Consider the following 24,130-nt stretch of genomic DNA (forward strand, 5'->3'; position numbering starts at 1 on the left):
AATAGATATAAAGGATAAAAATCTACTGAAGCTTATATTAATAGTAAGAGAGGACCAATGTGTGGCCAAAAGTATTAATTTCATTATCATAACCAATAATCAGAATATTATTGTCTAGTAGATGGGAAAGATATGCAGGTACCTAAGTTAAATTTTTCATATCTAATAATGGGGACAGATATTGTTTACATTTGGGATTCACAGGAGGATAATAACAATGTAAGAATTATCTTATGTGCATACAACCAGTAACAATTAGATGATATAAAAGAAAAATTTAAAAAACAAATTTAACATTTTTCAACATTAATTTGTGAGCATACAAGCCTTTAGATAGCTGTCTGCCTTTGATGTCAACAAAATGTTTTTGCAAGTGAGTGTCAGAGATAGGAGTAGTTTCCATTTGCAGGTAAGTGCCTTTTTAAAAAATGAGAAATGTGGATACATGAGTTTGGCTGCACATGGGTTAGTTAATAATACCTGTAAGGTCCCCTCCAATGAGGTTGGAGAAAGTATTTTATTAATGTCTTTCCCAATAAACCAAATCTCCTGGTTGTAAACCACAGTCTTTGAAATCTTAATCTCCTGGAATTGTGCTGTGAAATGAATGAGCTACTAATTTTTTAAAATATATTTTATTGATTTTTACAGAGAGGAATATAGAGAGTTAGAAACATTGATGAGAGAGAATCATTGATCAGCTATCTCTTGCACTCCCCCTACTGGGGATGTGCCCACAACCAAGGCACATTTCCCTGACTGGAATGGAACCTGGGACCCCTCAGTCTGCAGGCCACCGCTCTATCCATTGAGCCAAATCGGTTTTGGCGCTACTAATTTTTATTAATCTCTTTAAACTGGTAATAATCCCTTAACAATAGTTTAGAATGTCTCCTTTTAACAAAGTCAGTTCATTTGGCCCTTCATGCAGATGCATAGGGCAGCCAGTGACTATTTCATAAAAAAGAATAGATCTCAGGTTGAGGGTCACTCTAAGAAGAGCTTTTGTCCAGGGGAGATAGGGAGAGAGAAAGAGAGAGAGGAGAGAGAGAGAGAGAGAGAGAGAGAGAGAGAGAGAGAGAGAGAGAGAGAGAGGGAGAGAGAGAGAGAGAGAGAGAGAGAAACATTGTTGTGAGAGAGAAACATTGATGTGAGAGAGAAACATTGATCAGTTGCTTCCCTTATGCACCCCAACCAGGGATTGAACCCACAATCTAGGTATGTGTTCGATCAGGAATCAAACCTTAGCCTCTTTGATACACAGGATGATGCTCCAACCAACTGAGCAAGCCCTCTAGGGCTTGGCTAGTTGAATTTTGATTGTACAGTTGATACATGCCACCAATCCAGAGGACTGGGGGGTGATAAGCACAATGAAAATGCTGTAGAATAGGACAAATGTTACAGATGGATTTTATTGTTTGCCCAGTAAAATTGGCCCCTTGGTCGCTATGTACTCAAAGGGATCTCCCCAATTGCAATTAAAATTTTCTATCAACAATTTACTCACTATTATGGCTGTTGCTCTCCTGCAAGGGAATGTCTCAAACTAGTAAGAAAACATACAAATAATAACTAGTATATATTTATATCTTTGAAATGTTGTCATTGGATAAAATCCAATTGCCATACCTCAAATGGGCCTAAAGAAAGAGGGAAATGTCCTTGGGATTCATGAAGTGGTTTTTCTGGGTTATTTTTGGACAGATAGAACATCAGCTGTATACTTTATGAGCTACAGTAGGAGGTTTCCAGTAATATTTTTTATGCCATGCAATCATTTTTTCAGGACCTCACTGTGTCAACTCATGTACATGTTGAAGTATAGGGAGTTGGGCCCCTTTAGGTAAGATAAGTTTCTGATTGGGTCCATATCTGTGTCAAAGGTTTTTTCTTTTTGTTGTCATTTCTCCTTACTTCCTTCACAGTTGTCTGTTGGAACTGTAAAAGATATTCTCTTATTGAGTTATAGGAAGCAAAGAACATTCTTGGGTCTCAATAACTTGACTGTTTAATGCTGCCTGAATAGCTGCAGTGCTGGTGAGATGATTTCTTTTTGTTTCCATGGTGGTAGTTTTAGTGTGTCTCAGAGATCTGGTAATTGCCAATTGTTTTGGTTGCTGCTTGGCATCTAATCATTACGCAACAAGTTTTCCTTTTTTATTTATTTTTTTTTTTTATGAGCTTTCCTGAGGAAGTTAAGAAGTCTTGTTGCTTCCATATCATTACACCAAATGCATATTGACTATCAGTATAAATATTTATCTTTGGCCATTTGATAAACCCAAGTTAGAGCAATTAGTTTAGCTTATTTAGCTGGGCAGATCTTATTTCAGGCAGATAAGAACTTGAAATTATGTTCATGGAAGCTTTTGCATATCCAGCAATAAAGTCCCTGCTTATCTTCCAGATAATCAGCATTATCAATAGGAGCTTCCTGTGATTATTCCTAGGAATAAGAAGATGGTCAGTAAGTGAAACACAATTGTGGGTGTCTTCATTCTGTAAAGAGGAGAACAAAGTTGCTGGTTAAGATGATTACACTGAGGTAAAGTAATATTAGGTTCAGAGAGCAGGGTTCTTCATAAGAAGCCCATCAACTGAAAGAGAAATGTTTAATGTGATGAGAGTTCAGTAAAGAGTCAACATAATGAAGAACATGGATAGTTAAAGGAGAGCTCATACTATCCCTTCTGTTTGTTTACATAACATGGGTGCAACAGAGATGGCCCTCATACAGGGAGGGAGCCCTTTTGTTACCGAGTGTAGCTGCTGACTATAGTATCCTATAGGTCTATGAAGATTTTCATATTTCTGAGTTGGAACTCCTAAAGCATTTCTTTTACTTTCATGTGAGAAAAGGAAGAAGGGAATTTTATAATTAGGATAACCCAGAGCTTTAGATAATACTTTCTTTAGAGCTTCTAAAGCTTGCTCCCATTCAGTGTTCCATTGAATTGGATTAGGCTGATCTGACAATGAAAAATTTGGAACCCAACTGCGACAATATCCAGTCAAACCTGGGAATCCTCTAAGCTGATTTCTTGTTTTTAGAAGAGAAGATAGGGTTCCTCCATAGTTAATCAGTAGCCAATCTTTAGATATGAAATGGCCAAGGTGTTTTACTAGAGGTAAGCAAAATTGATACTTATCCTTTGAGACTTTATGTCCTTATATAGCTAGCTATTGTAGTAAGTAAATTGTAGGTGTTTTTTTTTGGGGGGGGGGCGGCTCAAGGGGGGGATTCTAGTAATGTCCTAGGGTAGAAAAGCAAATCATCCACATATTGGATTAGATTTAACATTATTTAAATCAGGGTTTAACATCTGGGAGAAATAGGTGGAACTCTCTGTACATTCCTGGGGTATTATATTCCAAACAAATTGGTAATCTTTCCAAGTGAAGACAAAGAGATATTGACTGTCTTTTCTACTGGAATGCTGAAAAAGGCACTGCATAAATCTATTACTGAAAAACATGGCTGAAAATAAGGTATGTGGGTCTGGAACCCCAACATATCTAGGAATAACCATCTTATTTATAGCTCTGAGATACCATACAAATCTCCACCCTTTCCTATTGGGTTTCTTTATGAATGGATAGGAAAATTACAGGACCGTGTACAGAACATGATAAGTCTCCCTTTTAAGTAATCTCCTATAATGGGCTTAATTCCAGCTAGTGCATCAGGTCTTAGAGGATATTGGTAAGTATTAGGTAGAGACAAAGTATTATCCATAGTTATTTTAATAGAAGTGACTGACTTGATCTTGCCAATATCTGTACTAGAAAGGTCCCAAAGCTGCATTGCAACATCCTGAAAAAACGTTAAGTTTCAAGATCATTCATGTCCTTTTGTGGAGGTTCCTTTAAAATAATTATTTTCCCCATTGGTTCAGTATTTGATTCATTTTGTTCTAAATACATTTCACCTTCCTTGGAAAAGGATATGTGTATCATGGATTTCAAGAAAATCAGGTGAATTGGGGCTGATTTGACTAGTAAAAATATATGTTGTCCTATGATACCCCCTACTTTGAAGGGGGCAGGATCTGGTTTTAAAAGTTATTGATTGGTTAGATAACCTTTATTCTGGGGAGAGGGCAACTACATTGGGTAGGGTTATGAACACATAAAGTAGCCACAATACCTACAAGGGCCTTATTAATTTCCCCCTTTATTGTAATTTCAATGTCTTCTAAAGCATTAGAAGGAGAAGGGAAAATGCCCTCTTACAGTCCTCAGAGCAGCCCTATGCTTGCTTTTGTTTTGTTTTTCTTTCTAAACCCCATTTTAGTTTTTTTAAAAAACAATATTTTATTGAATTTTTACAGAGAGGAAAGGAGAGAGCTAGAGAGCTAGAAACATTGATGAGAGAAACATCGACCAGCTGCCTCCTGCACTCCCCCCACCGGGGGTAGTGCCCGCAACCAATGTACATGCCCTTGACTGGAATCGAACCTGGGACCCTTCAGTCCGCAGACCAACGCTCTATCCACTGAGCAAAACCGGCCTCGGCACATTTTAGTTTTCTTATGTTGACCTGGCTTTTTACAGTAAAAATAGACAATTCTTTCCCTTCGTCTAAGAAAGCTTTGGGTGTATCTGACTTGATTGCTCAATTATTGGAGCTGTAATTTCATAATTTTGGCAGCTTTATCTTTTTCTTTCCTTTGAATAATTTTAGATAGTTGATCAGCCAGAATACCTAGTTTATCAGTATGCATAGTCTGCCAGTTTAATTTACATTGTTTGATCAAAGTTCATCTAGTTCTTCCAAAAAATGCCAAATTTAGCATGGGACCATTTTGACGATCCTTAAAACTCTCTGGAGACAGACCTGAGTATTGTTTAAAAGTTGTTTTTCAAAACGTTTTAAGAAATCAAGCACCACCAATTTGTCATGCTTCCTTTTGTGTTGCTGGATTTTGATCCAGTCCATTTTCTGGGGGAAATCCTCAGGTATGGCTTGGTAAACCTGCATTTTCCCGGACTGTCTCTCTCTGTTTTAAAACCCCCAGAAGAATATGCCAGCGATCCTCATTCAGCCATTCTGTTGCCTTGCTTTCAGAAGCCAGTAGGTGTTTTAATTAGAATAGGTCTGAATAGCGAGGATCTGTCCCAACCCGCGGGACAACAACAGGGGGCACGCAGGAACCACCTAAGAGAATGAATCAAACAAGGAACTCGAAAGAATGGAGGCAAGACAAGGTTCTGATCAAGCCTCAGTTTTATTCTCTGAAATGGCTGTATTTATACAGCAGAGACAAAGGGGGGCAGGGCCGCTTATGCAGGGGGGTCTTTGGTATGGCAACACAGGATTGACTAATTGCCAGAGGCGGTGTGACATTCCAAGGTGCAATATTCCAAGGCTGGGCTATCTAGGGGGGAGGATCAGGAAGGGTAAGAGGCAGGAAGACAGGAGATGCTAAATCCCAGGTTAATCTTATCTTCTGGCCAAGCCCTCAGGGCACCGAATGACTTCTGCTAGAAGGAACTTAATTCTATTTCCTTAAGACTGAGTTGCTTGCCTCAACTCTGCAGGCTCCCAACAAGGATCATATCTTATAACAGTTAAATTAAATTTTTTTGCAAACCCATTGGAATCTTGGAGAGGGTCAGAAACATCTTTAATTAAATTTCTTAATTCTGTTCTAGTCCGAACAAACATACAGTTGCTGGTTCCCCAGGCCTGGGACAGGCTTCTCTATGAAGGGAGTTGTTAGAATTCCTGGATTATTTTTGCTTACATTTCTATTTCACTTTTCTCTAGGATAATAGGGAGCTGTAGTGGAGGAGATAGAGAGTAGACAAAAGGGAAAGGAAAAGGAGGAAGATGGCAAGTCTGGACAGGATAGCAAAGGATATAGTGGAGGGCTGTAGAAAGGGGAAGAATGAAGTGTTGGGCATTGACTGGCTTCAGAAGTCTTCTTTGAAAAAAACACACCACTTTATTGTTGAAAGTATTACATATGTCCCCCTTTTCCCTCCCGTTGACCCCTCTAGCCTGCTCCCATCCCCTGCCCCAGGCCGTTATGCACATATGCACACAAGTTCTTTGGTTAATCTCATCCCAACTATCCACCCTCCCCCACCTTCCCTCTGAGATTCCACAGTCTGTTCTATAGTTCTATGTCTCTGGATCTATTTTGTTCATCAGTTTATTTTGTTCATTCAATTCCACATGAGTGAGATCATGTGATACTTGTCTTTCCCTGACTGGTTTATTTTGCTTAGCATTATACGCTCCAGATCCCTCCATGCTCTCTCAAAGGGTAAGAGATCCCTCTTTTTTACTGCTGCATAGTGTTCCCTGGTGTAAATGTACCACAGCTTTTCTATCCACTCATCTACCGATGGGCACTTGGGCTGTTCCAGATTTTAGCTATTGTAAATTGTGCTGCTATGAACATGGGGGTGCAAACACTCTTTCTGTTTGGTGTTTCTGGTTTCTTAGGATATATTCCTAGAAGTGGGATCACTGGGTCAAATGACAGTTCCATATTTAATTTTTGAGAAAACTCTATACTGTTTTCCAAAATAGCTTCACCAGTCTGCATTCCCACCAGCAGTGTACTAGGGTTCCCATTTCTCCATATCCTCGCCAGCAGCCAGCACTTGTTTGTTGATTTGTTGATGATAGCCATTCTGAGAGATGTGAGGTGATACCTCATTGTCATTTTAATTTGCATCTCTGACCAGTGACTTTGAGCATTTTTTCATAAGTTCTTGGCCATCTGTATGTCCACATTGGAGAAGTATCTATTTAAGTCCTTTGCTCATTTTTTAAATGGATTGTTTGTCTTCCTTTTGTTAAGTTGTTTGAGTTCCTTATGTATTTTAGATATTAACCCTTTATCAGACATATCACTGCCAAATATGTTCTCCCACACAGCTCCCTTTTCACTTTGTTGATGGTTTCCTTTGCTATGCAGAGCTTTTTATTTTGATTTATCTCATTTATTTGTTTTCTCCTTAGTTTCCTTTGCCCTAGGAGATATATCGTAAACATATTGCTAGGAGAGATGTCTGAAGTTTTGCTGCCTATGGTTTCTTCTAGGATTTTTATGGTTTCCTGACTTATATTGAAGTCTTTTATCCATTTTGAGTTTATACTTTTGTATGGTGTAACTTGGTAGTCTAGTTTCTTTTTCTTTTTCTTTTCATTTGTCTGTCCAATTTTCCCATCACCATTTATTGAAAAGACTCTCTTGATTCCATTGTATGCTCTTGCCTCCTTTGTCAAATATTAATTGAGGCTAATGGCTTGGGTCAATTTCTAGAGTTTCTGTTCTATTCCATTGATCTATATGCCTGTTCTTGTGCCAGTACCAGCCTGTTTTGATTACAATGGCTTTGTAATATAACTTGATATCTGGTATTGTGATTCTTCCAACTTTGATCTTCTTTCTCAAGTTTGCTGTGATCATTTGGAGTCTTTTATGGTTCCTTATAAAATTTTGGAGTATTTGTTCTAGATCTGTGGAATATGCTCTTGATATTTTAATAGGGATTACATTGAATCTTTGCCTTGGATAGTATGGACATTTTAATGATGTTGATTCTACCAATCCATGAACACAGTATATTCTTCCACTTTTTTATATCTTCTTCTATGTCTCCCCCCCCCCCCCCCCCAACATTCTGTAGCTTTCTGAGTACAAGTCTTTTTCCTCCTTGGTTAAGTTTATTCCTAAGTATCTTATTTTTGTTGTTGTTGCAATGGTAAATGAGATTGTTTGTTTAGTCTCTCTTTCCGAGAATTAATTATTGATGTATAAAAAAAGCCATCACTTTTTGGGTGTTGATTTTATAACCTGCTACATTGCCAAATTCATTTATTAAATATAAGTAGATTTTTGGTGGAGTCTTTAAGGTTTTCTATGTACAATATCATGTCATCTGTAAATAAGGAGAGTTTTACTTCCTCCTTTCCAATTTGGATGTTTTTACTTCTTCTTCTTGACTGATCACTGCAGCTAGGGTTTCCATTGCTACATTGAACAAGAGTGGTGAATGCAGATATCCCTGTATTGTTCCTGGTGTTAGAGGAAATGCTTTTAGTTTTTTTCCATTGAGTATGATGTTCACTGTATAATTATGATATACTGTATGGCCTTTATTATGTTGGGATATGTTTCTTCTATTCCTACTTTGCTGAGAGTTTTTATAAAAATGGGTATTGGATTTTGTTGAATGCTTTTTCTGCATCTATAGATATGATGATGTGATTTTGTCTTTCAGTTTTTTTATGTGATATATCACATTTATTGATTTGTGAATATTGTACCAGCATTGCATCCCTGGAATAAGTCCCACTTGGTCATGGTATATAATCTATTTAATGTATTGCTGAAAATGATTGATAATATTTTGTTTAGGAATTTAGTGTCTATGTTCACAGGGCATATTGGCCTGTAATTCTCTTTCTTTGTAGAGTCTTATTCTGGTTTTGAAATTAGGATACTGCTGGCCTCATAAAAAGAGCTTGGAAGTGTTCCTTCCTCTGAAAATTTTTGAGAATAGTTTGAGGAAGATAGGTGTTAGTTCCTCATTAAATGTGTGGTAAAAGTCCCCTGAGAAGCCATTACAACCAGAACTTTTGTTTGCTGGGAATTTTTTTGATTACTGCTTCTATTTCTTCAGTTGTTATTGGCCTATTCCAGTTTTCTGATTCTTCCTGATTCAATTTTGGGAGATAGTATTTTTCTAGGAATTTGTCCATGTCATGCACATTGTCCAGCTTGTTGGCATATAGTTGCTCATAGCATTTTCTTACAATCCTTTGTATTTCTGTGGTGTCAGTTGTTACTTCTCTGCTTTCATTTCTGATTTTATTTATTTGGGTCCACTCTCTTTGTTTCTTAATGAGTCTGGATAATGGTTCATCAATCTTGTTTATCTTTTCAAAGAACCAGCTCTTAGTTTCATTGATTTTTTTATTGCTTTTTTAGTCTCTATGTCATGTATTTCTGCTCTAATCTTTATTATTTTCTTCCTTCTACTTCCTCTGAACTTTTCTTGTTATTCCCTTCCTAATTCTTTAAGTTGTAGATTTAAATAATTTATTATTGTTTTTTTTTTTTTTTTTTTTTTTTTTTTTGAAATAAGCCTATAGTGGTATGAAATTCCCTCTCAGGACTGCTTTTGCTGTTTCCCAGAGGTTTTGGGATATTTTGTGTTCATTTTCACTTATTTCCAGGAACTTTCTTCTTCTTCTTCTTCTTCTTCTCCTTCTTCTTCTTTTTCTTCTTCTTCTTCTTCTTCTTCTTCTTCTTCTTTTTTAAAAAATCAATCTTTATTGTTCATATTATTACAAAGGTTCCTCATTTCTTCCCCCCTCCACCAGGTTCCCACCCCACCCTCTGCCCTTTCCCCACCCCACATTGTCCGCATCCATAGGTGCACAGTTTATGTTCAGTCTCTTCCCGCATCCACCACTCCCTTCCCCCTCCCCCCCAATTGTCAGTCCACTTCCCTCCCACATCTCTGATTTTATTATAATCAACAGTTAATATTGTTCATCAGGTTTTTTAATTCCCTTGTTTTTTTTAATTAATAAACTTTTATATTTTTAAGAATAAATTTTAAAATCTAATAATTTTAAATGTTGTTTTTTCTGCCCTGGGAACTGAGAAGCAAACTTGTTTACATGTAAACTTGCCCTTAGGCTATCAAAAGGCATAGCCATTCAAATGTAAATGAACACATTATTTAAAGATAGCTGCTGGCTGGAATTGGATTACCTGTTCTGGGTGGGAAGGGCTTGTCCTCCCCTTTCTCCATTAAAATTAAGGTGTTAGCTTTAAAACCTCTTTTTGGCAAGAGACCTTAAACTTTCAGAACTTTAAATTTTTCAAGTAGTAAATCAATTACTTAGCATTTTCTCAAATCAATAATACCTCCACATGCCCTAGGATACACTTCACACAAAAGACACTTCCAAATAGATCAACCAACCTCATCCAGACCCCACACAAGGCACTCACAGATCAACACCCCACCGCTACAATAATTCAACACATCCAGATCTAAGCCCTCATCACTTGATTCAGCAGACCCTCAAGTTCCCCCAAAAGTTTCCAGCCATGTCTGAGAGGCAGCCGTGGGGCATGGGCAGGTGAGGAGCCAGCTGTTCTGGGCCTGGCTACTCCAGGCCTGGCCTCTGTTGCTCTGGTCTGTTCCACAACCAGCTGCTCTGGTTCTGGCTGCTGCTGCTCCGTGCCCAGCTGCCCCTGCCCTGGGCCTGGCCACTCTGGGCCTGGCTGCTGCAGCTCCAACATTCTGTCTTTTTTCTTTTTTTTTTTTTAATGCATTTAAATTGCAATGTTGGCTGCTAAGTTGAGTTCTGTCTTAATCTTTGATTTTTCAAGATCTTCTTTGTATTCTTTCTTAAGTAATTTTACTATCTTTTTGCTATAACTTGATTTCTTCACATTGAAAACTTCTTCAGTTTCTTCCTCCTCGTCCTGGAAGCTCAGCAGGTTGGCCTGCGGTGCCCCTTTGTTCTCCGCGGCCTCCGTGGCCGGCGATCAGCAGTCGAGGGCCCAGCGGCACCGCCCCCCCGGCGGCCCTGTTGCCCGGCTCCTTGCCAGCACCTGGCTTGCCGGTGCCCGGTGGCGGCTCCCGCTCCTCATGGTGCTCCTCCCAGCCTGGAGCCTTTGTCTCCTTCCTGCCAGGGCAGTCTAGCATCAGAGTCAACAGTCCGTCCTCTGCCCGCAGTGTGCGGGACTCCGGGGGCTCTGGCCTTCGCCGCTCCCCTGGGGTTCCGCCTCACAGCCCCGTCTCCCTCTGTTTGAGCCTGGGTCCCCAGGGTCTGGCCTAGAACTGGGGTTTGGCGCTGTCGGACTGGGGTTCAGCCCAGTCTGGAGTTTTTATTTCCTTCGCGCTAGGGAAAGCCAGCCAGGTACTCAGCCTCCCCCTCCTCTCCGGCTCCGTCCTCTCCGCTCGCGCACCATGTCTTCGTACCTTTTTTACAGCTCCTCTGATTTTCCTTCTGGTTTTCTCTTTCCTTCTTGTAGAATTTTCAGCCAGTCAACTTCCTGTAACTCTGGGCAATGTCCATTTTATATTTTAGTTGTATTTTATTGAAATTGTTGTGTGCAGCTGTGGTTAGGTGTTTACCTGTGCAGTCATCTTGGATCTTCTTTCTTTCTTGATCTTATTGGTAACTCATTCATTGTTTAATGACATGCTATTTAGCCTCCATGTGTTTGAATGTTTTTAGTGCTTTGATTTCTAATTTCATTCCATTGTGATCTGAGAAGATGCTTGATATGATTTCAGTCTTCTTGAACTTGTTGATACTTGTTTTGTGTTCTAACATGTGATCTATCTTTGTGAATGACCCATGTGCACCTGAGAAGAATGTATATTCTGCAGCTATCAGGTGAAATATTCTATAAATGGTAATTAAATTCTTCTGATCCAGTGTATCTGTTTACTTGCTAATTTTTTTTTTTTTTTTAAGATCTATCCAGTGAAGTCAATGGGGTTTTAAAGTCCCCTACTTTGATGTGTTGGTGTTGATCTCTCCCTTAAAGTCCTCCAGAATTAAAAAATATATATTTGGGTGTTCCTATATTGGGTGCATATATGTTTACCAGGGTTATATTCTCTTGTTGGGTCAATTCTTTTAGTGTGATGTAGTAACCTTTGTTGTCTCTTGTGATGGCCTTCATTGTGAAGTCTATTTTTCAGATATGCTATTTCTAGCCCAACTTTTTTTTTTTTTTTTTTTTCATTTCCATTTGCATGAAACATTTTTTCACATTACTTCACTCTCATCCTGTGTAAATCTTTGTTCTGATGTGGGTCTCTTTTATACAGCATATAGTTGGGTCATGTTTTTGTATCCATTCACCTACCCTATGCCTTTTGATTGGAGCATTTAATCCATTTATATTTTAGGATATTATGGATAGGTACTTATTTATTGCCATTTTAATTCTGTATGCCTATGCTTCTCTCTCTCTCTCTCTCTCTCTCTCTCTCTCTCTCTCTCTCTCTTTCCCTCCCTCTTTCTTCTTCTCATTCCGGCAGTCCCTTTAACATTTCTTGTAGTGCTGGTTTGGTGGTGATAAACTCTTTAGTCTTTTTTTTTTTTTTTTTTTTTAAGCTCTTTATTTCACTATCTATTGTGAATGATAGCCTTGCTGGATAGAGTAATCTTGGTTTCAGATTCTTGCTTTCCATTACAGTGAGTACTTCATGCCATTCCCTTCTGGCCTATATATTGATAGTTTCTGATGAGAAATCAGCTGATAGCTTTGTGGATCTCCATTGTAGGTAACAAATTGCTTTCCTCTTGCTGTCTTTAAGTTTTTTTCTTTGTCTTTAATTGTGGGCATTTTAATTATGATATGTATGGACATGGGCCCATTTGTGTTCTTTTTTTTTGGACCCTCTGTGCCTCCTAAACTTATGTGACTTTTTCCTTCATCAGATTAGGTAATGCTGGGGTGTTATCTGCATCTAGAAGGGTTCAGGAATCTAGAAAAAGGATTGCACATAAATTAATAAATATAAATTTGGAAGGCATTTTGGGGGAGCCAGAGGAAGCTTAGTTCTAGTGACTAAGTTCCTTGAATCTCTGATCCAGGACTTTTTATTCACACATTTTGCCCTCAAACAAAGCAGATATACATAACAAAGGTAAGATTTGGTAAACAATAAAAAGATTATCAGGTTGGGGGAGCTGCCTTCAGCTGTTCCAGCAGCAGGCAATAATATATGCAGATTTTCAGCCCTGCTGAAGCTGTCCATCAGCCTTCTGATGAACTTCTTGCATTTATTATGCTAACTACTGGAATTTGCTAGCAGCATATCCCCCTTTTATGATTTAATAAATATAACAAGAATGTATGTCATTTGTAGAGCTCAGATCCTTCCAAGATTTTTAATTTCAGCAAAAACCGGTTTGGCTCAGTGGATAGAGTGTCGATCTGCAGACTGGAAGGTCCCAGGTTTTATTCCGGTCAAGGGCATGTACATTGGTTGCGGGCACATCCCCGGTAGGGGTTGTGCAGGAGGCAGCTGGTCGATGATTCTCTCTCATCAATGTTTATAGCTCTCTATCCTTCTCCCTTCCTCTCTGTAAAAAAATCAATAAAATATATTAAATTTTTTTTTAAATTCAATGGAAAGGATAGAGTTCTATCATGTCCCTTTAAATTGCTGCCAGATATCATAGGAATCAGTCTGCAATAAGCTCCTTTCTGGGCCAACAGTTCTTTGAGTTTCCTTTCCAATGTCCAACAGTTTTTTATGGGTTTCCTTCCCAAACACTGTCCAACCGTTTTTCCATGGGTTCCATGTGACATAACAGCAATGATATTCTAGTTCTGGATGGTGGACAAATGGTAAACAATGCAGATCAGACCTTCTTTGGCTTCATCCTGAGCTACCTGCCGCGATGTACAGCTGCTGACTGCTAACATGGCAATGCATCTTCACCATCCTCCATCTCTGGACTGTTTCTCAATTTTCTCATCAGCATGTTGCCTAGGGCCACTGCCATCTGTGGCTGGAATAGTCTAGTTAGTTCCTCTCTCTGATTCATTGTTGCAGGAATCCACATGGGCTTGGAAGAGTTTTCTGGAAATATACAAGCATATTCTTCGACCAAAGGTTAATAAAGGGACCTTTCTATAAACTAGAGTCGGGATCTTTTCATTTTTGCCCAAATCACTTTCCTTTGGCTTATTCTGATACTATGTATGTCTTACCATCAGTATTACAAGTGAAAAATAATTTTAAAGTAAAAAATTTAATTAAGGATTGATGCAATTTACTTATAGGATATTTTTCTACTACCCCACCCCTCCTTTTTGTTTGAAATAATATTAAGAGGCTTTTGGAAATCTTGCAATGCAATCTTGATAGCTTTTAATTTAATTCTTTGCACATAAATATGACTACTTTGGATTCATTGCATGTTAAGCAGTTTTTGAACCATCAGTACAAAATTAATGCTACAGGAATAGTTTCTTGACCAGTACAACTAAATTCCCTTGAATATTCACTTATTTTAATTTGCTAATTTAAATCAGTCTGAAATAAGGCCTATTTTTAAACTTCATTTGTCCTTGGCTGTGCACAGTAAATAACACAATTGAATTTATGCTATCAGTCTTTGAGTATACTGCTTAAGCTTTGTTTAGAGAGGCAAAATGCAAATTATTTACTTTTCTTTTGAGGCCTAATACATTGATTTTTATTTATAGTTTTTTAGACATTTAAAGGAAACTTCTTATTTTCTCCCAGAATAATTTCTAGGCCACCTTTAGAGTTTCTTTTAAAGATCTTTTTCTTTTTTCTTTTTTTACATCAAACAACCTACATGGCTGCCTTTCAGATGCTGGAATGATACTGCTGCATATCTATATTTAAGTGGCTCCTTTTTATATTTATGGTGATTGCTACTCATTAGGTTTAATGCTTAAATAATAATCTTTAGTTTACCCTGTAAATATTAGCAGAAAATTTTCAAAAATTGTTAAATTTCTCCTTTTTATTAAGCTTAAAATTTACTTTTAAATAGTATTTTTTCATCTTATTTGCATATACAGAGGAATTATGGGATGTCTTAGTAATTTTTTTCAGAGGACTTTATTAAAATTAATTGTTTAACTGAATTTATATGAGACCTTGATTATAATTTTAAAAGCTAATTTATATAAGTAATTAAAGTAGGCATTTTTATTGAAAAAGCAAAGTAAGCAAATTTATATATTTCAAATAAAATACAAGACATATTTAATGAATAGATTTAATTCTATCCTCTAGATTTTTTTTTATATGAGGCAAACTTAGATTAACATTTCAGTATTCTTTGAAATTTGTGCATAGGGAGGTGTGTGTGTGGGGGTGTGGGGATGGGTCCCTCAGCCTGACCTGCACCCTCTCCAATCTGGGAGCCTTCAGGGTGAAATATAGTGGCAACCATACTTTGATAAAAACTGCTGTTTGAATTTTAACCCTTCTAAGTCTGGCTCCTGCCTGATTAAACACGGAATACTTACCTCAGCTTCCAGGTGGAGACCTAGAGGCTAAGGCAATTTTCCCTTGCCTGGGACCAGGACCATAGGAGATTGATTCCTACTGACTCAGTAGCTTTGGGCATAGAAACTGTAGATAACCTTTAGAGTGTAACCGATGAGCTCTGCCTCTGTGTTATCGCTATCGCAAGATAGGGCCACATTCCAATGCCCAGCAGGATGTGACTGGGAACCGACCCTGTGGGCTGTCCCCAGTCTTTAGAATTTAGTCTTTAGGATTTAGGAACAAAGGAAAATTCCTGTGGTTTGAACCTTTAAAAGGGACTGCCCACCCCTGAAATGGTACAGTCCTGTGGAGACCACCTGCGTGTGGTGCTCTCACAGCTGAGCTGGCCAGTTTTTATTTCCATAAATCCTTGCCTGCTTTTGTTATGCCCAAGTGTCATAAACCCCGAAGACTACCAGGGAGCCGAATCCGATGCAATTGCAGAAAGCCTGTATTTATTTCGGGCTAGTCCGAGCTCAGTCCCACTTACACCAACGAGGGCATGGCGAGAAAGAGGAAGAACTTAACATATCAATGGGTTTTATAGGGAGGGTGGTGCCGCTACCTTGGCTGACCTGATTGGTTGGGTTAGGCCTAGGGTCCATTTACCGGGAGCTGGACCCGCCCCACCCTGCCCTCTCACCTCGCCTTGCCCTCTCACCCGCCTGCCCTCTTGCTCTTCCTGCCCCCTCACCCCGCCCTGCCCTCTCACTTTTTTAATTAATCATCAGCCTCCGGTGGTCTTATTTTGAACCCAGGTTTCGACCCCACAACAAGGGGATGTCCAACTGATGGCTTAGGCTTGCTCCCTATGGTTCTCTGCTCTCTGTGGACCTGCCTGCTTGATGCCACCACAGGCCCTGGTGTCTGCTATCTGTGGAGGCCTGCTGGGGACTGCTTGCCTCTCACTGCCACAGCCAGGGGCAAGCAGGGCCCTGCTGTCTGCTCGCTAGCTGCCTGGTGGGGGTGCGGGGAGGGGACACATGGGACTGCTTGCCCCTGGCTATGGCGACTGTTGTCTCCTTGCTAGCTGAGGTGGACATTCCTGCCCTGCCCCTGGCCCCTTGCAGCAAAGGGCAAGCAGTCCCCTGCAGTGAGTGAGTATACAGCAGGGCCCTGCTGGCCCCTGGCCATGGCAGTGAGGGGCAAAGTTTTAAGTTGCCAATGATTTTGGAGGCCAGCCTGTATGAATTTAAATGCAAAATAGCCAGTTCTTTCCTTAGAGATAACAATCTAAGGGTTGCTGCCAAGGGAAAAAAGACAAGCGTTTTTTCTCTGTTAAAGAGCAAAGTAGTCCCCCCCCCCCCCCCCCCCCCCCCCCCGGGCTACTTGGACCCCTACTGTTAATATTATTCTTACTGAAAAACTTTACTACAAATTCTTCTGAAAGGGCAGGGCGGGGCGAGGATGAGCTCCCAACTCCGCCCCGTAGGGCGGAGTTATCCCTAGCCCTCAAAACGCCTGGACGGGGAGAAATTCGCTCTCTTCCGCCATGCTGCCGGCATGAGTGGGAGGAGCCCATTGCTAGCATGGTACAGGCTCTTTTGTTTATTGCATCGGACTCGGCTCCCTGGTGGTCCTTGGGGATCACGAAGTCTGGCCATAACAGATGGGGGAATTCGTCTGGGATCCCCGGGACCATTAGGGAAAACCCGATCCGGAGAGTCTGACTGGCCGCGCGGTAGGTGTATGCGCGCTCTGGAGGGACATAAAACCCCTCATGGAATCGGTGCCCGAAGACGCCTGGTGGACGCACCATGAAGGCTACGGGCAGGAGGATCAGAAGACGTTCTGACCTCCCGGGAGGGCCCGAGAGGGACCCTCATATGGGGAGAGGAATGGCGTGAGCCGTTGCCTCACCTGCGGAAAGTGAGCCTTTCCCAGGTCTGAGTTTGGTATCTGTGGGAGACATGGTGCCCCAGGATGGAGCCGGCGAAGTGTGGCCGGCATGGTGGTTCGGGGCCCCCTGGCGGCGTTGGGTCGGAGGGGGGGCTCCCGCGGGGCTCAGTCTGCGCGTTGGAGCGCGGCTGGGCAGTGGTGGCCTCGCTCGGGGAGCAGGCACCTGGGTTAATTTGCTGGCTGCCTGGGAAGTGGAGCCGGGAAGCCGCTGGGGCGACCCGTGCTTTCTCCTCGGGGGCTGCCTGAGTAGTGTGGCTGGGGTGGCGTAGAGACATTGGTCCCTGGAGACATCAGGTACCGGAGAAGAGCTCAAGGGCAAATCTCTGTGCTCAGTAAAGAGAAAAGGCCAGTTCAAAACGAGTGCGCATAGTTTTGGGCTGTGCTTAAAAACACTTTTCTGGGTACAGAATAAGTTTTAAAAGTGGTGGAGATAAATTAAAACTGGTTTCCCAAGTCATTGTAAGCAGCTCTTGAAATTCCCCGCCATGAGGCGGAAATTAGATGGTAATGGCTGAGAGTCTTCAGGTAAAGAATGTGTTCATTTGCATTTGTATGCTGCTCCAGCTTCAGGGAGTGGCAGGTAATTGGTGGTGAAGCAGCCCACAATGGTTAGTCTTCCTTGTCATTGGTATCAGCTAAGCAGAGTCATATAGCTACTTAAGTATGAATTGTGATTGACCTATGATTTTCTGACATTGTCTTAAATCCTAGTAAACTGCCTCTGGTGTGGAGAGGTCTAGGGGAGGCCGGAGAGCGCAAGACTATTAGCTCTCCTACAAAGAGATTATTCAGTGCTTTGTTTGAACTTCAGAAAAAAATTTTGAGATCTGAAAAAACTGTATGATTAGATCTGCTGCTGAAACTTTACCCTAAATAAGCAGGATGTATTAGAAATGTAATGTTATTAATCTAAGAAATGCCAAATTTATTTGACTTGCCAGCTTTAAAAGTTCAAAGTATAAGTTGAATTAGGAAAAGTTAATTGCAGTAACTAGATGCCTAGAATATGGCAGGCTAAACTGTATTATATATGTTAAGAATAAGCAGTAATGATCAAAGATCTCAAGGATTGATTTATTCTCATTTGTCAGATGAAAAAGTATGTAATGCTTACACTTAAAAAATTATTTTAAGTCAGTGATGCAGTATTTTTTTTAAAGTCAGTTTTTCTAAAGTAATGTTTAATGTAACATATGAAACTTTTATATTTGATTTGTTTTGTTTTGCTTTTCTCATATGCCATTGTTGTTGAATTTGGGCTTGTACCTGCATCTTGTATTTTGTTTAAACTTTGGGAATAATTTTTGGTTTCAGTCATGTGTATCTACTTTATAGATTTAAGTAGACTTCATCACAAAAGTTTATAATTTATTTAGAATTGTGTTAAAACAATGTGAAAACAATTATTTGTATGATTAACCCCCCGAGACTGCTTAGACAATTTTCACCCATGTTCTGCAGTGGGGAGTAGAGGGGCTTAGAAATGTAGATAAATCTATATCTGTAGGGAAAATGTGGCATTTTACATTTCAGGTGGCTGTTAGAGGCCTGGGAACAGGTACTGGACCTGCTCCCTCCTCCCTTGCCTTTTAAAATTTGAGGCATGGTTATGTATTTTTGGAAGATAAGATTTTTATAGAAATTATAAAGAGTATGTCCTGACAGGTTAGCTAGGAGAGGCAAGCCTTTTAGTTTCCTGATGGGCATGGGGGCACCCTATTTAGTCTTGAGAGAGCCAATAGGACCCGTACATCAGCCCAGGAAGCCACCGGACAAACTGCCTGTTTTCCTTGGACATCAAGAAGGACTGTGGTCCTCGGAAGAAACACGTACTGGGGGAATGCAGCTGTTGAACTGGTCCAAAGTGGAACAACGGATCTTTGAGGAGCTAAAGAAGGCTCTCATCTCAGCAGCTGCCCTAGCCTTGCCGGACAACTCGGAGCCCTTCCACCCCTACGTGAGTGAGGTAAGAGACATTGCCAAAGGGGTTCTCACTCAGACTCTAGGTACCTGGAAGAGACCTGTTGCCTATCTGTCTAAGAGACTGGACCCTGTGGCAGCCACAGCATTGTTGGTGAAGGAGGCAGATAAGTGGACTCTGGACCAGGAGCTAACCTGGATGGGCCAGGCTTTTCTCCTGGACCAGCCCTGTGTCCAGATTCAGAAAACTCTGGCCATCAACCCTGCCAGCCTGCTTCCAGATGATGATGATGGAACCCATTCATGACTGCACAGAGGTAACAGACGACAAGGTACTGTTCACGGATGGGAGCAGTTATGTTCAGGATGGGACCTGATATGCAGGGGCAGTGGTAGTCACCTTGGACCACACCATTTGGGCACAGTTCCAGAACTTTTGGCCTTAATCCAGGCCCTTTGATAGAGACACTGTGCCATCCACAAAGAAAAGAGGGGTACCAACTGCAGCCAGAAGGAATTGGCTGACCAGAAGCAAGCCACTGAAGGACCAGATGGTTGATGGACCCTCCAGATGACAAGACTGTTGGTCCCAGAGGCTCTAGGTCAGAGTTGCCCGGTGACACCAGGTTAAGTGTCACCAAGACTTCTGAACTTCTGTGAGGCAGAGTTGCTAGAAGTACTGTCTGTGCACAGGTAAATGCTAAGCAAGGTAAGGGGATCCCCCCTGGGAATTCAGGTCCCAGGGAACCTCCCCAGGAGAGCATTGGTAGGTGGATTTCAGAGATTAAACCATCAGCATTAAGGTCTAGTTTTTATAGACACTTCAGATTAGGTTGAGGTATACCCCACTATCAGATAACAGCCCTCCCCTTGGTAGCTAAGGTATCTCATAGCTCTAGCCTTAGGACAGGCGAGACTCTTGAAAAGGGGGTTTAACTAAATGTGTCTTAGATTCGGTGAAAATTGGACCAACCCCCTGTCCTTTGCCCTCTTGAGGGCCAGGTGTACCCCTTATTGGGACAAGTTTCCCCTTTTTGGGAGGGGATCATGTATGGTAACCATTTCCTTGCTCAAGTCCTTACAGGCTCTGCAGTTTGCTTGTTCCAGATGCACTGCCAGTGCCCACCGCAGACCCTGTAGCCCCGGAACTCAATGTGGGTAAAGAAATTTGCTGCCCAAGGACTCAAAGGGATGCTGCACTGTTATCCTGAGCACACCCACTGCTGTTGAAGTAGATGGCACCCAGACCTGACTACATGACTCCCAGCTCCTGCATGGCCTGGATCCTGGCAACTACAGGCCAGGAGGAGAACTGATGCCTGCAGGAGGGGAACTGGACTTCAGTGAGGACAATACTGATGGGAACTGTGGTACTAAGGGTCTTGATAACTGTATTTGTTGTTTATGCTGAAAGGAAGTAGGCTGCTGAGTCAATGATTTGACTAGGCACATTAGACAAGGGGGGAATGAAAGGGCAGGGCGGGGCGAGGATGAGCTCCTAACTCCGCCCCGTAGGGCGGAGTTATCCCTAGCCCTCAAAACGCCTGGACCGGGAGAAATTCGCTCTCTTCCGCCATGCTGCCGGCATGAGTGGGAGGAGCCCATTGCTAGCATGGTACAGGCTCTTTTGTTTATTGCATCGGACTCGGCTCCCTGGTGGTTCTTGGGGATCACGAAGTCTGGGCATAACACTTCGTTTTAGTTATATCTGTTTCAACAATTTTGAGATTCTAAAGCCAATTATTACCATTTTGGAAAATTCTGTAACAGAGATAATTTCCTGACTTTTTATCAGCCCTAATGTTAACTTTGGAATTTAACATTATTATTTAAAAATTGCCCTTTATTATGAGAACACTAATCTTATTGTCCAAACTCAGCCTGTATTCTTCCTTTTCTCTTTGGGTCATTTCTGTCATCTTTTTTTTTTTTTTTTTTAGAAAAAACAGCTTTGGGTTATTCTGTAGCATTCGTAAAGAGATTAAGTTTAGCTCAAAATCTTGTCCAACATCGGACGGAATGCTCTTTTATTTTAAGCTAGCTTTCTCACTTTACAAGTATAGAAATCTCAGACACATTCCTGAATTCTGTAAAACTTTTAAAATACAAACCTGGATAAAACATGGCAGAGATGAGATTTTTCTCAGCCCACTCAGGAGTTTTATAGGATCACCACGTGTCTCCCAACCTCCACATCCTGTTTCTTTTGGGAAAATTTAGCTACTGACCTGGCTGAGTTTCTTTTCTTTTTTAAATTAAATTAAAGGCATGCTTAATAGATAACAATAAACATATTAAACCAATAAGATGACAGATCCTGGATCTTTTCCTATTCTGCTCTCAATAGCATTGACTAGCTTTTAAAGTTATTTTTGCTAAAATCTGGTTGTCCCAAGGTGTCCTACAGTAATTTTCAAACGAAGCATTAGAGAGTCTCTCGGTGAGAGAGCTGACAGCTTTAATCTCTCCAGCTGCCCAGCCTTTCAATACTACAGGCTGATTTGGCAGCAGGGCTTTAAGACTTTCGATCCCAAATATGAATTAGGCATTTTTGCAGTTTAAACAAGAACCCACATAGTTAAATATGACAATGGCACTCTTTTTCCTTGAGCCTGATTTAAAAGAGTACCTTTTGGCATTCTGATTTCTTTATCCTTTAGCATGGAAGCTAAAAATTCACAATGATATTTTTGCCTTTAAACTGAATTCTTCCCCATAACAGTCTGGCTAGAAAAAGGTGTTCCCGCCAGTCTGGCTTTGCCACTTCCAGAGCTGGTTTAGGCTTTATGCAGTGAATCTCACCATTGAATTCACTGGTGACCTATTACCAGTGATCCCCACCTTTACTGGTGGAAAACTTCTTTCCTTAGCCCAGGTGAACAATCTTCTTCTCCAGATGTCCTTGTCTCAGGTGCTAGTAATGATGAGGTGTTATATGCATCTAGAAGGGTTCAGGAATCTGGAAAAGGACTGAACATAAATGAATAAAGAGATTAGACATGAAATATAAATTTGGAAGGCATTTTGGGGGAGCCAGAGGAAGCTTAGTTCTAGTGACTAAATTCCTCAAATCTCTGACCCAGGGCTTTTTATTCACATATTTTGCCCTCAAGCACAGCAGATTTACATATCAAAGGTAAGATTTGGTAAACAAAAAAAGATATCAGGTTGGAATAACTGTCTTTGGCTGTTCCAGCAGCAGACAATAATATATGCAGATTTTCAGCCCTGCTGAAGCTGTCCATCATGATAACTACTGAATCATGATAACTACTGAAATTTGCATCCAGCAGATAGGAGTGTTTTCTGCCATTATTTTTTTTCAAACACTTTCTCTATCCCTTTCTGCCTTTCTTTCTCTTCTGGTATACCTTCTATGTGAATATTGTTGTATTTCATGTTGTCCCACAGCTCCCCAATAAGATTTTCTCTTCTTTATAGTTTTTTTTTTTTTTTTTTTTTTTTTCATTTTGATTCTGGGATTGCATGATTTTTTTCTACTCTATCTCCTATTTCTCTGATGTGATCCCTGGCTTCCTCTAATCTGCTGTGTATTCTTTCTATTGTTTTCTTTATTAGAGCTATATCAGTCTTCATTATATCTTTTCTTATACTGTTCAGCATCTTTATCATCATTATTCTGAACTCTATGTCTGATAAATTTCTTATCTACATTTCATTTATCTCTTCTTCTGGAGAATCCTCTTGTTCTTTCATTTGGGGGTTGTTTTTTTGTCTCCTTATTTTGGCTAACTCTCTAGGTTTGTGACTACTAGGTAGATCTGCTATGCTTCCCAATCTCTAGTGCAGGACAGTGTCAAATTTTGTTTCTTACTAATTAGATCATGCAAAGGTTCAAAGCCTCCAGAGTCTTGAGTAGCTCTTAGACAATTGTCCACAGATGTGGCAAGAAGTTTTCTAACAGGGTGGGGTAATTGCTTCTGGCTGAAGGCTTATTATTATTCTCGATCTCTTAGTGGACCTGAGAAACTCCAAACTGTGAAGCAAGGGGTTTTCTAATAGGATGACTAATTGTCTTCTCCCCAGACAAAAATAATCTGTATAGCTGCCTAAGAATGATGTCCTCTGCAGCATGAGGGCATGATTCAACACAGGTATTCAGGGTGTCTGCCTCTGAGTTCTAACCCCAGAGCCTTCAAACCTGGCTTCTGCTCACACAGCTCCAGCCCACTCTTCCCTCCCTCTGCTGGAGCACAATGTGAGTGGCTGCACATAAAATTTTGTGTGTTGGTCTTTTAATTGGGTACTTGTATTTCCAGCCATCTCTCCCTGGCTGATGGCAACCTTGCTGCTTTTCACAGCCAGATGTTTTATGGGCACATTTCTCAGTTCTGGTGCTCTCTGCTGGGGGGCTGACCTTAGGGTTTAGACCTCAGAGTTCTCAGTGGTAACCCTCCACAGCTGAGATTTCTCTCTGAAACTTCAGCTGCTGTCTGTGGGAGCCCGGCCAACCCTTTTGCACCTCTGTCTCTCTTACAAGTCTCTATGTGGTCTCCACTTTCAGCCTTGGTTATCAAGGTTCTCTCCAGCTAGTCTTCAGTTGATTATTCAGGCTGTTCTCCTCCCCGCCCCGCCCCCCCCCCCCCCCGCAGGCTTTTTTTCTTCTTTGTATTTTAGTTGTAATTCCATTTTGGTCCTGGGAGCTTATCTGTGTAGCATTCACTTACTCTGCACTATTTTTAATTTCTCCCAGAAGCCTTCTTTAGTTCAAATTTTTCTTATTAACTTCCAATAGAGAACATAGTTTATCTGCACCTTTAATTGAAGCTTCTAATTACCAATCAAGATAAACTTCCCATTTATTCATTTTATTTTTATTTATTTTTTAACATATTTTTATTGATTTCAGAGAAGAAGAGAGATGGAGAGAGAGATGGAAACATCGATGATGAGAGATAATCACTGACTGGCTGCCTCCTGCCCGCCCCACACCAGGAATTGAGCCCACAACCCCGGCATGCGCCCTGATCAGGAGTTGAACCCTGACCTCCTGGTTTAGGTCGACAATCAACCATTGAGCCACACCGGCCAGGCCATTTATTCATTTTAACCTTAGAGATAACTTTTTCTAATTGAACATGCAGAAAAATTAATTTATAGGGATGAAATGTTCCCCACTGTGGCCATTTCAAACTGGTATTATTTTTAGTTAAAATGTCCATTTTTGTAGATACTTGCAAGTTGAAATTTTGTACAAATTATACATATAATCTGCAGGAGTATTAACAGGGAACTGGGATTCTTG

Source organism: Pipistrellus kuhlii, unplaced genomic scaffold, assembly GCF_014108245.1.
Source record: "Pipistrellus kuhlii isolate mPipKuh1 unplaced genomic scaffold, mPipKuh1.p scaffold_m20_p_7, whole genome shotgun sequence".
In the NCBI taxonomy this organism is placed as follows: Eukaryota; Metazoa; Chordata; class Mammalia; order Chiroptera; family Vespertilionidae; genus Pipistrellus; species Pipistrellus kuhlii.